General features: G+C 38.0%; 1 protein-coding gene across 1 annotated transcript in view; it reads left to right on the forward strand.

The window, feature by feature from the left end:
• The window catches only part of LOC139689665 (capon-like protein), a 653345-nt gene that overhangs the window by 634016 nt on the left and 2650 nt on the right, over window positions 1–16679 (forward strand). The window lies entirely within an intron of this gene.

Here is a 16679-nt window from a genome sequence, read left to right on the forward strand (position 1 = left end):
AATCAATAGTATTTAGATGAATCCATAAATTTCAATGTTAAGGACTTCTAGACATCTTGTGGAGTACATACTTTCTTTGCAAAATAATGTATCCATGTCTTTGTACCTGACTGCATAGATGTTTTAGGGAATATCATAAGGTATCATTTGCGCATCATAAACGTAATAAGTTATTTTTATTGCTTTCACCAATAGTTATATGGGAGAGCAAAAACAATCCTTTAGATAATCCAAAGAAAAAATTATCTGAACCATTAATGGTCACTTAAAAATGCATAGGATTCTGTTACATTTAATATGTCCTCTCTTTTCTATGATAGAACTAGCTGTTTGCTATCTAAATGCTTTGATAACACAGAGTGCTAGAGTTCTGACCCTATTTTCTTGAAGGTTTGTTTAACTTTCTTTTTCAAGTCCCTAACATTTCAAATATCTCTTCATCATTGGCTGCTCTTCACATTTACAAAATTAGTCAGGGGATAGGAGTGGAAAGAGTGAAGTTTTATTCATGACATGTCTGAACTGTCTTCCTATGAATAAAAAGAGACATTTCAGGCATGATATGATGGAATATCATGATTAATTTAAAATTGGCAATTTACCACAAAATAAAATTTTTTGGCTTGTTTTCCGGCCAAAAAATTGACCGGTTTCAATGTAACTTCATCATCATCATGTCAAACCTGATGATGATGTAGTTGCATTGAAACCGGTGGCATTAAATGACCAATTTTTAATTAGTCTTCTTATGCTTTTGTCACTGAACAAATCAATATTCATTCACAGAAATCCAGACTCTTAGACAATTTAATGCATCAAATTACTGACTAATCACTTAACTATTTAATGCATCAATAATTTGTAATCAAGGAGGAAAATATTTGTCAATCAGATAAAGGGCATGGAGAGGATTTATTTCTCAGTTTCTGATTAAATTTGCCAATTTACTCCTCATTTTCATTTTTTGCATTTTCCTTAAATCACCAAACCTTTGGATGTCCATTTATCACTCTTTATCATTTTAATGAAAAGTCTCTGTGGATGCTTTGATTCCTTTTTGGTTCACTCTTGACCCGTCTTTGCTTTTCCTTTTCCTTCCCGATTTTTTAATTTTTGCGTTGTTTTATAAATAGTGATGTAGTAATGTTGCCTATCTCCATGTTGCCCATTGGGTCCCTGATAAAGGAATCAAATATGATGGATGGGTATTCCAATTTGGATGATTGGATGATTTGAGTCATTAGATTTGAGAGTCATTTTCTACTTGGCCATAAACTCTCCAACTAGCACAAACTAGCATGTCATGAAGGAATTCATCTGTAGTCATAAATAATATAATAGTTTATTTTAGTTCTATGTATATAATGTTGATGCCAATCAAACAATGACCTCATTGTCTGGTTTCCTGCCTAGAAATGCATGCTGGGTAATCTGTGATGGGCTATGCTATATATTTAACAATTAATTTTTTTCACTCACATAAATAGTAAATAGGGTTTTGTTTGTGCATGAGAAAAGCATTGCATATGATTGATCATTGACATGATTTAGTTCATGTAAGAAATGAATTTAAAATGTTTATTCCATGGATATTTTTTTTAGAAATATGGACTGGTGTTGTATGTGAAAAGCCAAATGCTCTTTGAAGAAGTGTATAGAGGTAGAGTTGCTTCTTTCAACTATTCCCACTACAAAGATTGAGTGGTTTGGCTTTATATTAGTAAAGTAACCAGCTAGAAAAGAGAATGCAGATGTATTTTACTCTGCAAATTGGATTAAATGAGACTAGTGTATAGAATAGTCATAAAAAAAGATGGCAGATATTTAGAGCTTTGAAATTTTCACGGTAGACTTCGTCTCCTATTGTTCCATATTAGAGAAAAATTGTCCTTCAAGTAAAGATCAAGAGCATCAAAAAACCAGAGCTAATATATAGTGCTATGTAGAATATGAGAACTGCCAACATAAACGTTCTCTTGTTGAGTGTAGTCTATACTAGATAAATGGCATGTGAGGATATTTTATATTCATATACATAAATGTTTCAATGTTTATTATTCCTCTCATTTCGGTTTCGGTTCATTCCTCTCATCTCAGTCTGATGCATAGATTAGATGGAATTTTAGTGAAATATTGAAGTTTGAGATGAAGACACTTAATATTCCTTTGCATTAATTGTTTTACTTATCCATTATTGAAATAGAAAGAAAGACTCGTACTTTTCCACAGATTTTATTATACGGCACGACGCGTTTCACCGACTTGCGGCATCATCAGGTACAAATTTGCAAAACAGACAGAGCAAGCATATATACGAGTACAAGTCTTTCTTTCTATTTCAATAATGGATATCAATTACTTCCATGAAGTGAAGCCTGAAACAATAGAATATATTGTTTTACTTATGTCTGGCTTTTTAAATAGTATCTAAAAATTTGGAGATTGCATTAGTATCACCTTATGTTTAACAGGAAGTAGTATAGGATGTGGAGTAGGAATAATGGTGAAATTAGCATTTTTAATATACTAAGGGTTATGGTGGGTAATAATGAAGAAAATATACAGAATACAATGCATTTTTATGCCTGGTAGAGGATGTATGGGTCCCATATTTTCATTTCATGAAGTACCTAGCTGAAAAACATTTGGATGCTCAAAAGAAATTATATAGTCAATTTGTGTATGTGATGTAAAGCATATTCTTGGGTGATTCAAGGAAGGTTTTGAACTAACTGAGAGCCCCATATATTCTGCAGGAGCCCCAGCTCTTAAGTGAAATGATAAAAGAAATTAAATGGAGATAAAATAGTCCAGAGCAAAAGTACTTACATAGGCGGTTGTGTTTTATGTGGAGAATGGAAATAATCCTGGCATATTAAGTTTGTATGGTGAAATAGTTGAATGAATGGATAATCTTGATAGAATCAATAGATGATTATACTTTGATTGAATTTTTGCTCAATACAATATAGTAGATGAGCCTATCAGCATACCACCTATGTTTTGCCTGGCATGAACCCAGTAATAGCTCTTTGCATAGTTTCAATGTGAATTCAGTAATGTAGGTGCAGAAACAAAGCAAATTTGTACTAAGACCTCAGATACTCTTGATTTGCTGTGTACAGACAGACATGTAGCAAGACATTAGTATTGGAGAGATGTAGACAAGAACAAAATGACTTTTCTCAGGATGGGTGAAGTGGTTAAAGTTAATGTGGGGCACTTGTACCAAGAGGATGCCTGTAGAGCTCAAGAGATGAGTGTATAAGTGTAAGGTCAGGCCAGTCATTATGTCATGGAGCAGAATGTTGGGCCACTGAAAAGCACCATGCACGCAATTGCGCATCCAAGAAATGAAGGCATGGAAATGGATATCTGGTGCAATGAGTCCAATGGAATACAGATGGAGCGTGTGGCAAGGATGCTAAAAGTTGCTATACTCCAAGAGGCAATAGAGCGGAGCAGACTTAGATGGGTCTATGTGCTCAATAAAATGTTGGAAAGAAAGTAGGAAGACTGGAACTCCCCGGAAGAAGAGGCTGAGGAGGACATGGGAAAAGATTGTCTCTGCCTATGTAGATAAATACCCTGTAATCAACCATAAAAGTGTGTGGCAGGGGGCACACAGACATACCAAGTGGGCTGTGCTGGGATAAGAGCTCTCCCTTGGGGGAAGGGAAAAGGGGAAAAACATTCTTTGAAAAATCTCAAATTTACATTTAAATTTAAATATGTGCTGGTGGAAAACTGAGTTCAAAACAAGTGTAAATTTCAACCAATAAAATAGTTCTTTGTTATACAAAAAGGAGAGTATAAAAATGAACTATTTATATAATCACCCTCTGCCATACCAAGACAGGTTCATGCAGGACTGAATTGTAAGAAGGGAAAGTTCTATTAATTCATGGACTTGCAGCTCATGGTCCCCCACGCCTTAAGTCACAGGTAGACAACGTGACACCCTGCTGTTTGCAGTGGATGGCGTGAGGCATCATCCCCAGAGAGAGGGACAAGGGGTGGATGGGAGAGCTTGAAAATAAAACAAAAAATGGTAGAAAATGTTGTACATGTGCACAGCATTAATTATATGACAGTCCCATGCAGTATTGAGGAAAGGGTTTTGACAACCAAGCACACAAGATTATTGAAACTGCATGAATTTGAGTAAAACTAATTATTCCCTAGATGCTGTAGCTGAAAAGTGGGATTTTTGCTATCTATGACCCTGCAGTTAATATCCTGTATTGTCCATGGGAAAAAGGAGTCCTTGAGTCTGCTAGTTCTGTCATGTATTTCTCAAATTTTACATTCATGATCCAAACAGCCAATGTGTATTGAAGTGCGAATAATTTGTGAGACCTCTGCCCTGAAACATGCAGCTCTGAATTTATTTAATAAGTTCAACCTAGCATTGGATTGTCATTTTTCTAATGAATCCCAACCAAACTCCAGTAGCCTTTCTGTGATACTTATTGTTTTATCGTGAGAGTTTTTAATGAAATGGGCTGCCTGGCATTGAACCTTCTCAATTTCCCAAATGAGGCCTTTTTCTGAAGGATCCCATACACTACATGCATATTCTAAATGAGGCCTTACAAGAGCATTGTGACAATGTTCCCTTACCTTGTAGTCACTCCTGTAAACAATGTGTCTAATGCATCCCAATTTTTTATTTACTTGCCTGCAGATTTAATATATGAGGGGGGCCCATGATAAGTCATCAGTTATAGTAGCACCAAGGTATTTTACCATATCAACTACTTCTGGGTCAACTCCGGCAAGTTCAACTACTTCTGGGTCAACTCCGGCAAGTTTGTAAACAAATCACGTTGATCTTTTAAAGAAATTCAACACTGAAATTTCATTATGGTTTGATGAAAATGACCATTTTGTACACCATTTTGAAATGCAGTCTAAATCCCCTGATAGTATCAAATGATCCTCTGCCCCGTAAATCTCCCAGAAAATCACCATGTCATCCATAAATATCCTAATTATACTTTTTACTTCATGGTTCAAAAACGTTTCTATTAGGAATGGCACAGAGATTTTGGCATGATGTACCATATCTCAGAGAAGATACCTTAGAGAGAAACAAATGGGGAAGAGTAGCAACCAAAGGCAACCCTTAATAATGAAGGCAAAGGGTAGGAGGAAGAATAAGATGGTAGGATAAATATAGAGATCAAAAGGTGTTTGAATGCGTAAAGCATGTAAAGGTTGTTGGAAGTGTGGGGAGTGTATTAAAAATTGAATATTTTTACAAGTCAGCAGAAATACTAGTACATAAAAGTGAACACATTATTATGAAGAATGGAAACTTGGTAATGGCAGGGTGATTGGCATAAATGAGCCTTGATGTTGGCTTTCTCATCTGATGTGGGTGGTAGATGGAGATTTTGTATGGATACAGTCAGTGGAAGGCAATGGTAGCCTTATCTTTTATTTTAGGAACTAAAAAGGACAATTTTTGTTCCAAGAAGTTAATGAATGTTCTAAACCGCCATCACTGGTTCATTATGGTGATTCATTGCTTAAATTGAATGAAAACGGCAAAATATTTATTGATAAAAGCAGAAGTTCATTTACTTACTATGCATACCATCAAGTGTTCAACAAGAAGAATTAACCAAGTAGGGGGAGTGGCAAATACTAACTGCCGAATGTTTTAATATTTTCATGTATGATGCAGAAACTTTAGTTTGACATCAAAATATCAATTGCCAATTGTTGCAATTCAATCTGTAAAAGGATAGGTAATTACAGAAGAAGGTTGTCATGAGATTCACAGAATTTGTGTGCATTGCACTTACAAATGAGTTTTTAATTTATATTGAAGACTTGAGTAAAATCCATAATTTGTGTGGTGAAATTCTTTTTATGGTTCAAATCTATTTCCCGATATGCATTTTTATTCCTTAATTTTCATATTATATCAGTTTAATACCTTCTTTAACTTTTCTAATCATCAATTGAGATAACTGAAGAACGTATTTAAATTAATGATCAAATAAAAAAAATTCCTTATTATTGTATTTGATTTTGTCTATTAACTGAATATTCTACTAGTGGAAAAAACTTTTTAAGTTTTATTTGATTTCGATGCAAGTTGTATTTGAATGAAAACATGATTGGATTCTAGTCTCCACCTTCTACCCCCAAAGGATGCAAGAACCATGAATGAAATGCGCTCAGTTGCTGAAATGCAGTTTTACTGGGTAATATGTGTACGGGTATTTGCAGTCAAAAATGAAGGGCAGAATGAGGAATGAGTGCGTTGCTAAAGAATGCGGTTTGTGTGGAGCAGTACTAGGCAATTGCAATGGAAGTGCGCTTCGCTCATTTTGAGAGAATGGGTGAGAGTTGATTCAGCAAACAGAGTAGATAAGAGAGGAGAGTAATGAATATTTTTAGAGATAGGTTGGGTCAGATGTAGTGAATGTTGTTGAAGAGACTTTCAAGGCACAAGGAATATTATAAGTCTAAAAAATAGTGGCATTTGCATGAAACAATGTAACAGAGGTGAAAGACATGTACAAGGACAGGGAAGAGAAGAAAGTTGTGGGAGAGAAAGCGTTTTCTTTCATAATCTACAACCAGGCTTATCTTGTCAGTGTCTGCTTTTAAATGGAATGGTGCAAAGGATACTTTTGTATGACAGCATGTAATATTTTATCATCTGTCAACGTGAGAACCTGCTAGTGCATTACAGTCTCAGGTAGAGCAATTGTGAGTATTATGCAATTATTATTATTTGTTGGTCTACTGTTTAAGATAAGTCTTGGATAGAAACAAACTGTACGCTACTGCATTTTGTTTGCCCAACGAGGCAAACCCTGACATGCCACAATACATTGAACTGTTCTTCAATCCTGCTGTGAACAGTTACCCAAATGAGAACTGCCTTCATATGTTTGTCTTCTCATTTTAAACAATGAATTTAAATGTCTCTGGTCCAAATTAGGATCTCTTTCGCCACTATGAATAGTGTCAAAGACTTTGGCAAAGTCAGTGTCTATGACATTCATCAGTTCTCTTTTATCCATGGCATCACAAACATATAGCTTAAAAAAAAAATTTACTGAATTTGATTCTGTTTATCATCCAGGTTTCAAGCCAGACTTTGCTTGACTTTGCTGACTGTCTTAGAAGATCTATAAGCATTTTAAATTATGATTTAAAATGATTTGGTAAATACTAGTTATAGGGTAGTGTTTAATTTTAATCCAGCCTCCAAACCTCCTTTTTGAGGTCTTTCCAGAAAAGGACAGACCAAGGCCAGTCTCTAACAATGGGAAACACTCCCCCCCTCTGTGAAGCAATAAATTACAAATAAAATGCGCAGGTTTAAGGAAGCAAGATATTTGTCCATTCTTTGGCAACACAACCTCAGACAAAACCATAATTCTGTGTCTACATATCTACGTTTGGAATTCCTCTCACTCATCTAAATATTGTCCATCTTGGTGATCCTCAGTGTGATACAACATTAATTAATCATCATCACGAACATTCTTCGTGGCAGTAGCTAACTCTTCCACCACACAACTCATGTGTCCTTCTCTTCGAATTCAATTGGAAGTGCCCTCCACAATTCCCACAAACTTCAGTCTTCCCCTTCTCCTCCTCCGAGCTCCCTCTATTGTTGCTTCCAATGCATCCCTCATCAAGCAGCCCTCTCTCTTCATTCAATCACCTCTTCTCTCTTCTTCAGTTGTCCTCAGCTTCTCGTCATTTCTTACCCTGTCCAACTGCATAATATTTGGCATCTGTCTTCAAATCCTCATGTCGAAGGCCTTGATTATTTTCCAATCAATTTCTCTCAGAATTCATCCCTCATATCAATATAGCATTATACTTCACGCATAGCATTTCATTCATCCACCATTTTGAATCCATCCTGCTACATAATGATGTGCTTTACCTCATGTATGCGGCTATGGTCGCTGATATGCTTACCTGTACTTCTATTTCCCTTTCACTTTTTCCAATACTCTGTTATTTCTGTTATTGAGTACACGTACCATCTCACATTTTCAAGTCTGCTTCCTCTATGTACCTAAAGCATAAAAGTTTTCTGGCTTCCCAGGTTTCATCACCTTGGTTTTCTTTGTACCTATTGTCTGGCTATGTTCTCTTTCTTCATTGGCCGGACGTTTCAGCAGCCACAACAATATATATATAAATAAATAATATATATATATATATTTTTTTAAGGTAATCTACCGGTTAAGGTAGGTTTTTGGATGGACACAACTAACCACCAAACAGATATTTTATTACTCCTAACAAAACACAAAATCCATCATCCTACTCTATATCAGGTCCCTCTTCATCTCTGAGTACTTTCTTCCTCTCTTCATCCCGTCCAACATCCCTATCCTGTTCCTTCCCTTTCCTCTTTTGCCCAACATACTACCCTCTATCACAGTCTTCAAGATCCCACTGCCGGTCAACACCCCCTTCATCCACTTTTCCTGCCTCCATAGGATTTCTCCCAACAAACCCCTCTCTTCTCCCACCATACCAAGTACTTCCTCATTTGTTTTCTTCTCTGTCCATTTAACCTTCTCCATTCTTCTCCACACCCACATTTCAAAAGCCTCCAATCAATGTCTATCCTCCTGCTTCAATGACCACGTTTCCGCACCGTACATAGCTACGCTCCATATCAAAGTTTTTACGAGTCTTTTCTTAACATCCTTACTCAAAGTCCCCGTCATCAACTCCCTCCTCCTTGTGAAAGCCTCTTTGCCTAGCGCAATTCTTCTCCTTACGTCCCTACTACTTTGACCGTGTTGGTCCAAAACACTACCGAGATACGTAAACTGTTCTACCTGCTCTAGTTTTTGCCCTCCTATTTTAATGTTAAGCTTGAACTTTTTCTTTCTAGAAAATCGGATAACCTTTGTTTTATTAATATTGATTCTCATCCCATACCTGTCGCACTGAATTTCCAATTCACTCAGCAATGCTTGCAGCCCCTTGGCTGACTGACAAACTAAGGCTTGGTCATCAGCAAACCTAACTGATTTTACGAATTCTCCGCCCACTTTCATTCCTACCTCGAGTTCTTCCCATGCCTCTTTAATCATTTCCTCTGCATACAGGTTGAACAGCAACGGTGATAATGGGCAACCCTGCCTCACACCCCTTCCTAACACTGCCCATCCTGACTCCCCGTTTCCCACCCACACCTGAGCAGTCTGAGACATGTACAGGTTGCGGATTAGCCTCCTTTCCCTCCAATCTATTCCTATTTTCTGCAATATACTCATTAGTTTTTCCCAATTCACCCTATCAAACGCTTTTTCGAAATCTACGAAACAGGCAAATACCTCCTGGTTGTGTTCTATATTCCTCTCGATTAATAATCTCATTACTGCAATGGCATCACGCGTACCTCTCCCCTTCCTAAACCCAAACTGATCATCCCCTAAGTAATCATTTGCCCTACTCTCTATCCTTTTGTTTATGATCCTGAGAACAACTTTAGCTGCGTGGGATATCAAACTAATTGTCCTATAGTCCTCACATGACGTGGCCTTTACCTTTTTCGGAATAGGAACTAAAACTGATCTCACAAAGTCTTCCGGCCAGATTCCCTCCTCATAAATACTACGAATCAGCCCATATAGCCTCTTCCTCCCACATTTTCCTAAGCATTTTAAAAGTTCCACGGGAATGTTATCTACCCCCACGGCCTTATTTAGTTTCATCTCCCTTAATGTCCTTTCTATCTCATGGTCTAGTATGCCTGGACCTAAGCTGTCCTCCTCTACGTCATTTTCTTTTTCAATGTCTAACTTTGTTGGTCTGAGTTCTTTACCATACAGTTCTTCTATATACTCCTTCCATCTCTCTTGGATTTTTCCTGCGTCAACTATTACCTTACCCGCCTTATCTCTAACTGTTAGCATAGCTCTTCCTTTCTTACTTCCCGATAACGATTTAACTTTGCTGTACAGCGCACCGATTTCACCCTTCCTCTGCAGACTTTCCATATCCTCGCACTGCGTCTTCCACCATGCTTCTTTTGCTTTATTTGTTGCCCGCCTCAATTTATTGTTCAATTCTTTGTACTTCATTTTGCTCCGCTCATCCATCTTTGTAATCATCTCATCCGTGATCCATGGTTTCCTAGTCCTTTTAGCGTTAACGGTTCCAATAGTTAATGGTTTCTGGCGTAACTTTATGGAACCGATTCATTATAAATAAATGAAAGGACTAACTTTGTAGTTCCACACGAAAACGATTTATTCACACGACCCAGGTTTCGAAGTAAAACTTCATCATCAGGTGAGCTCTCTACATTTGCAGCCCTTCTTATATATACAGCCAGGGCGGGGGTGGGGTGGAGATAATCAGGAAGGTTTGGGAGGGGTAAAGTCAGGATTGGTTTGCGTGCCGGAGGGGAGGGCAGTTTGGCGTCCCCTCCGCGATGTTGGTGGAATGTGGAGCGGGAGGGAGAAGTCTACATTGTAGAGCTCTCGTGAGTCAGCGGATTAGAGAGGGTTAGATGAAGGGGAGGGGGTGTCATCGGCCACCGTGAGGATTGGGACTTTAAGGAGGGGAGAGTGGGAGGCATACATTAAGATAGCCCATTATAACAAATCAAGCCTCAGGGGCCTGCTCTCCCACACAAAGGACAGAATCCCATATAAGGAAAAGAGTGGAGTATATAAGCTAAAGTGCGATTGCGGGGCAATATACATCGGACAGACAGGGAGGAAATTCCAAGAATGAGTGAAGGAGCATCAAGCATGTGCAAGAAATAAAAAGATGAACTCTCAATTCGCAAAGCATTTGATTGATAATAACCATAAAAGTGATTTTGATTTCGAAATTTTACATGTTGAAAGCAAAGGCTATAGATTAGACGCCTTAGAACATTTAGAAATTTTAAATAGTGTTTGTTTAAATGAAAATATTGTTAACGAATTTCTGTATGCCTCCCACTCTCCCCTCCTTAAAGTCCCAATCCTCACGGTGGCCGATGACACCCCCTCCCCTTCATCTAACCCTCTCTAATCCACTGACTCACGAGAGCTCTACAATGTAGACTTCTCCCTCCCGCTCCACATTCCACCAACATCGCGGAGGGGACGCCAAACTGCCCTCCCCTCCGGCATGCAAACCAATCCTGACTTTACCCCTCCCAAACCTTCCTGATTATCTCCACCCCACCCCCGCCCTGGCTGTATATATAAGAAGGGCTGCAAATGTAGAGAGCTCACCTGATGATGAAGTTTTACTTCGAAACCTGGGTCGTGTGAATAAATCGTTTTCGTGTGGAACTACAAAGTTAGTCCTTTCATTTATTTATAGGTTCCAATAGTGTCTTTTGCGGCTTTAGACAAGCCCTTCTTGACCATTTCCCATTTTCCTTCGATAGTACTAAGCCCTTTACCATCCTCCATGATTTTCTCTACCGCCTGTTTGTATTCCTTCCTTTTCAACCCATTTAATGCTTCTACATTCCATTTTCTAACTCGCCGCCCCTGCCTTATCTTTTTGAAACGCACGCTACATTTCATAACAACTAAATTGTGGTCTGTGTCCGGATCCGCTCCCGGGAAGCTGTGGGAATTTATCACACTATTCCTAAACCTGTGTCTAACCAGGATATAATCTAGCTGATATCTTCCTGAGTCACCTGGCATTTTCCATGTATACCTGCGTCTTTTGTGGTGTCTAAACCAAGTGTTGGTGATGTCTAACCCCTGTCTCCTGCAGAACTCAACTGCTTTCTCCCCGCGGTCATTCCTCGTGCCCAAACCGTAGTCGCCCACCTCATCACCATCTCTTCGTTCGCCTACCGTCGCATTCCAATCCCCCATCACTATCAAATGTTTCCCTGCAGGAACACACGCGATCATGTCCTCTAACTGATCGTATATCTTATCGACCTCTTCTTCCTTATGGTTGCTCGGTGGCATGTATACCTGAATAATAACTAAGTTCGTCGGTTCTGCTTTTATCTCCACTAGTAGTATTCTATCCGTTACCTGCTCTATGTTGACTACGCTTCTCCCTACCTCTTCATTTAATACTATGGCAACCCCTCGTTGGCTCTCGTCCCCACCGCTGTATATTATTCTATACTTATCACTCCAGTAATCCCCGCTATCTTTCCATCTCACCTCGCTTAGACCTAAAATATCTATATTTCCCCTTTCCATCTCTCGCTTAACATTCTCCAATTTCCCTGTCCTCATCATTGTCCTAACATTCCACGTTCCTATTCTAACTAATTTTGTCTTCTTCTCCTGCGTCTTCTGTCCTGCTGCTGCTGGTTTTCCCTTGCAAGGGTTTCGTGGGATGACGACCGCGGAAGCCTTGCCTCCCCCGCTGCCGGGCACGACACACGGCCGATTGGGCCGAGCCCCGTGGTTGCCAGGACTCAAAATATCTCTATTGTCCATCATATTTTTCTAGGGAATGATAATTGAGGTGGTTTCCCGTTGCCTTCCTCGATAGTGTTTTTAACGTGACACCATCACTTACTGGCCGCCCCACTGGGGTCAGACGCCATTGCAGCCGCCTCACTGAGGAACAGACGCTGCGTGGACTACCTTTCGTCTAGCTCCTAACCTTCGACCTATTTGGCATGGGTGACCCTACCAGGAGCAATAATTATTACTCCCGCCAGCACAGCTCTAGGGGTCATCGGAACGCACAATCCCTTCCACCACGTCAAGGTTGTAGTCCGGGGAGGGTATATATATACATATATATATATATATATATACATATATATACATATATATATATACATCTATATATACATACATATATATATATATATATATATATATATATATATATATATATATATATATATATATATATATATATATATATATATATATACACACATATATATATAACACTTTTTGAAAGTCTCACGGACGTGAATAATAATGTATAACACTTAGCACTAGTGGACACAGAAAAAAACACAGAAACACACAAAAAAAGAGACTCACTATTTTTCGAATTTTCGGTGGTCGTTGCCACCTTTATCAAGGAAGAGAGGGACAGAACTGAAGGGAATACGAGGGCTGGAGCGATGGATGGAAGGGGAAGGTGGGGAGGTAATTCCGAAGGGACGGGTTTGGAGGGGCAGCGTTAGAAGGGTGGGGAAAATGTAGAAGGTGATGGGGGTGGAAGGGGGATGAAAATATAATTAGAGCAGGGTAATTAGTGCCTAATATTGATTCCTGGCCAGTTCCAGGACTCCAAAAGCCAGATGAAGGATTGCTCTAGTGTTTTCAGTTTCAGAGGAGGATCAGAGGGTGGGAGGGATGCTATGATGGATACACTATAGCATTTATCAAAGGGAGTGTTGTGTTCGGAGGCGTGTTTGGGGATAGGGAGCATGTCAATTAAGGAAGAGTTTTTGCATGAGGCTCGGTGGTTGTTGATTCTGATATTGAGGGGTGTGGTGGTTTGCCCAATATAATAGGCAGGGCAAAGTTGGCACTTCAGAAGGTACACTACATTGCTAGAAGTGCAAGTAGAGGAGGGAATTGGTGGGAGAGAGTTAAAAAGCGGGTGGGAGAGGGATGGGATTTTGGTTTTGAAAATAGGGCATGTTTTACGTCTGGGTTTATTGCATGGCGTTTGAGTGGTTTTAGGACGGGTTGGGGATTTAAGGAGTGGATTTGTTGTGTTGATTTGAGGAGATCGGATCGGATTTAAATGTTGCTCTTCTATTCTTTATGTGTTATATTGTGTCAGCCCATTTTATATATATATATATATATATATATATATATATATATATATATATATATATATATATATATATATATATATATATATATATATATACATATATATATACACACACACCATGAAAATTGCTTTGCTTGCCAAGGTTGTCATTAATGTTATCATGAATCTTGAAACCAGTGTTTTTAAAATATGCAAACTTGAAATATTGAGCAAAAGCTTCTCTGGTTTCATTTGGTGAGGTTAGTAATTCATTATCACCAAGTTTGTCTGTCATTCGATTTTAGTAGATCATATTTCCTTTTCACATTATTTGCTAATTCCCAAAAACAAGGAATTAATTTCTGAATTTACATATATATCAGGAGTCTGAATCTAATATTTCTGTGGGTAAACCACCGCACTAGGAATAATTGGATTGCTGACTCAAACCATGAGAGGAACTGCCTATAATATGATACATTATAGGGTATTAATAAAAGGCATAAGTTAATTGTATAAACAAAGTGCACGAATAAATGATATGTTAACTCTGCTCAGTTTCGGAGGGAAAGGTGCCGCGTGCTATTTCTGCCACGTTTAAACTTAGCCACCTGTTTCTTTAGAATGAAATTGAAGGTGAAGGGTCCCCGGACACATTTACAATCCTTGAATGACTTTCGATTGGCATTAAATCTTCTTTTATGAAGAATTGACTCACTACGTGATGCTGGATGTTTTTTCATTTCTAACAATACACATCGTAATTGATTCAAGCAACTTCCTGTAACAAACTACTGGATGGAATGGCTTGCAAGTTCCAATGCCATCTACTCACAGCTTTACCAACATGAGAGAAAAAAATCGGGGAAGTAGTGATTCCATCTATTGGCGAGGCAGAAAACTTTTCAGATTATCCTTGTACTGTTATCTCTCTGAGAGGCAGGAGTGCATTCCAGCCATTGAAAGTCTAGTGACCAACACTTTCTTTCACCTTACCACTGATCTTGACTAAATCCAGAGTTTGGAAGTGCTTGTACATAGTGCATTTTCATCTGTATGCTATTTTAATTTCAACAAGATTTGCAAGATCAAGAAAGGCATTATCATTGACTTCTCAACTTTCTATCATAACACATTTATTTACGTCCCGTAGTTTTATCGTTCTGGTGGAAAATTAGTCTGTCTGATTGGTAGAGATATTCATGCTGAGTGAGGGTAAAGAGATGGGTATGGCAGAAAAAAAGGAATATATCAAAGGCCAATGAAACTGTGCAAAGGGATAATAGTTATAGGACAAGGAAACTGTGAATTACTGATGAGATAATTAGGAAGAAAGAAATGGAAGAATGTGTACAGAATTCGGAAGGAGGAAGTAAAGAGAAGAATATTAAACTGAGATGTGACAAAGAGTCAACTAAGGGTGAAGGAACACAGACTGTAAGGATACGGAGCATTTACAAAGTAAGGGTTTAATTCATGTGCTGTACAAAAAAGTGAAAGCACTAACATCACTTATGGATGGAAAAACGTATGTTGCATTTAAAGATGTGTCAATAAAATTGTTGATTGAACCAGAAAAGATGAAAAAGAGATGGAAAGAATTTCTAAATAATCTATAAAGTATAGAGATTAGGCTTGCAAGCTTAGACATGGAAAGAGAATATGACATGGATGGGAATAGCTTACATTTAGATATATATAATTACTAGATAAAAAGGGCATTAAGGGAATTGAAATAAAATAAGATGGTGAGGATAAACAAGCCTGCAGAACTACTTAAGAGCAGTGTTAAAAAGTGGAGTGAGACATGGTTAATATGGTAGGATATGGATGGGGAGGACATGGATGAAGTGGCATGGGAAGAACTGAGATAGGAGCATTCATAAAATCGGTGGGGCTTGTGGATGATTAAGCTTTATTTTACCAATCAGCCAATGGTTTTAAAGCTTCTCTGAGCATGTAGGAATATCATTGTGATAGATATGGGATATTGAACAAGGCAAACAAATGAAGGAAGCAAAGGTTATGCAGTTTTCCAGAAGTTGATAAAGCTAAGTTAAATGTTAAAGTAGGAGGATGGTCAAAGTAGTGTGGATATAAGGAGAGGAGTTGCATTATACATAGAAGCTTACACAAGAAGGTGGGAATTATGTTTGGCCAAAATCTGCCTTAAATGCTTGACTACCAAAATCATAGTTCATTTTGATTCACACTCGCAAATAGTGAAAGAACGTCATTGTGAGAACAATTAGAACTATGGAGTCTAAATAAGAATAGAGCTTTTTGAGCACTATTCAAAGAAGTAACCAATTTCATCGCAGGTCTCACTTGATGAATGGATTATTGATTTAATGTTTCCTTCAGGCAGGTTGGAGCAAAAAGTCCCAGCATGGAATTCTTATTATTGTTTGCTATGGTGTTTAAATTCTTGTATGTAATCTGGAAGATAAGTGCCCAGATATTGAGAGGGTGTAATGTTTTTAAGGTAGTACTTCTGTCACAGGCATGAATCAAGATATCATACGTGATTCTTCAAGCCAGGATAAAGAAAGGGCAAATGCACATTCACCAGGCCTTCCAAATTCATTCCAATGACACATGAGCTCCTCATTCATTTGTTCCTTTTCTTTCTTTGCATGAGAAATGTTTTGGGTACTAACTCCTTTAACTAAATTCTGGTTTGTTCACAATTTTTTATTCACAAGATATGGATAATAATTAATAATAGGCATGCACTTGTATTTGACCCTGTAGCTCACTAAAATATTCAAATGAAAGGATAATATTTTAACTGTAAAATTTTTTGTTACAAGAGATGAAATTTGTGATAAATTGGGTGGAAATACTCGAAATGATTTATTCATCCAGTTGCCTGATTTGTGTAATTCATTGGTAACTTTTCTTTCAGTTTAATGTTAATGATAACCTCAGAATATAAGTCGAGCTGTAAAACTGAGAAT

This window comes from Hetaerina americana, unplaced genomic scaffold (assembly GCF_022747635.1).
Source record: "Hetaerina americana unplaced genomic scaffold, ioHetAmer1.1.p SCAF_27, whole genome shotgun sequence".
NCBI classification, from domain to species: domain Eukaryota; kingdom Metazoa; phylum Arthropoda; class Insecta; order Odonata; family Calopterygidae; genus Hetaerina; species Hetaerina americana.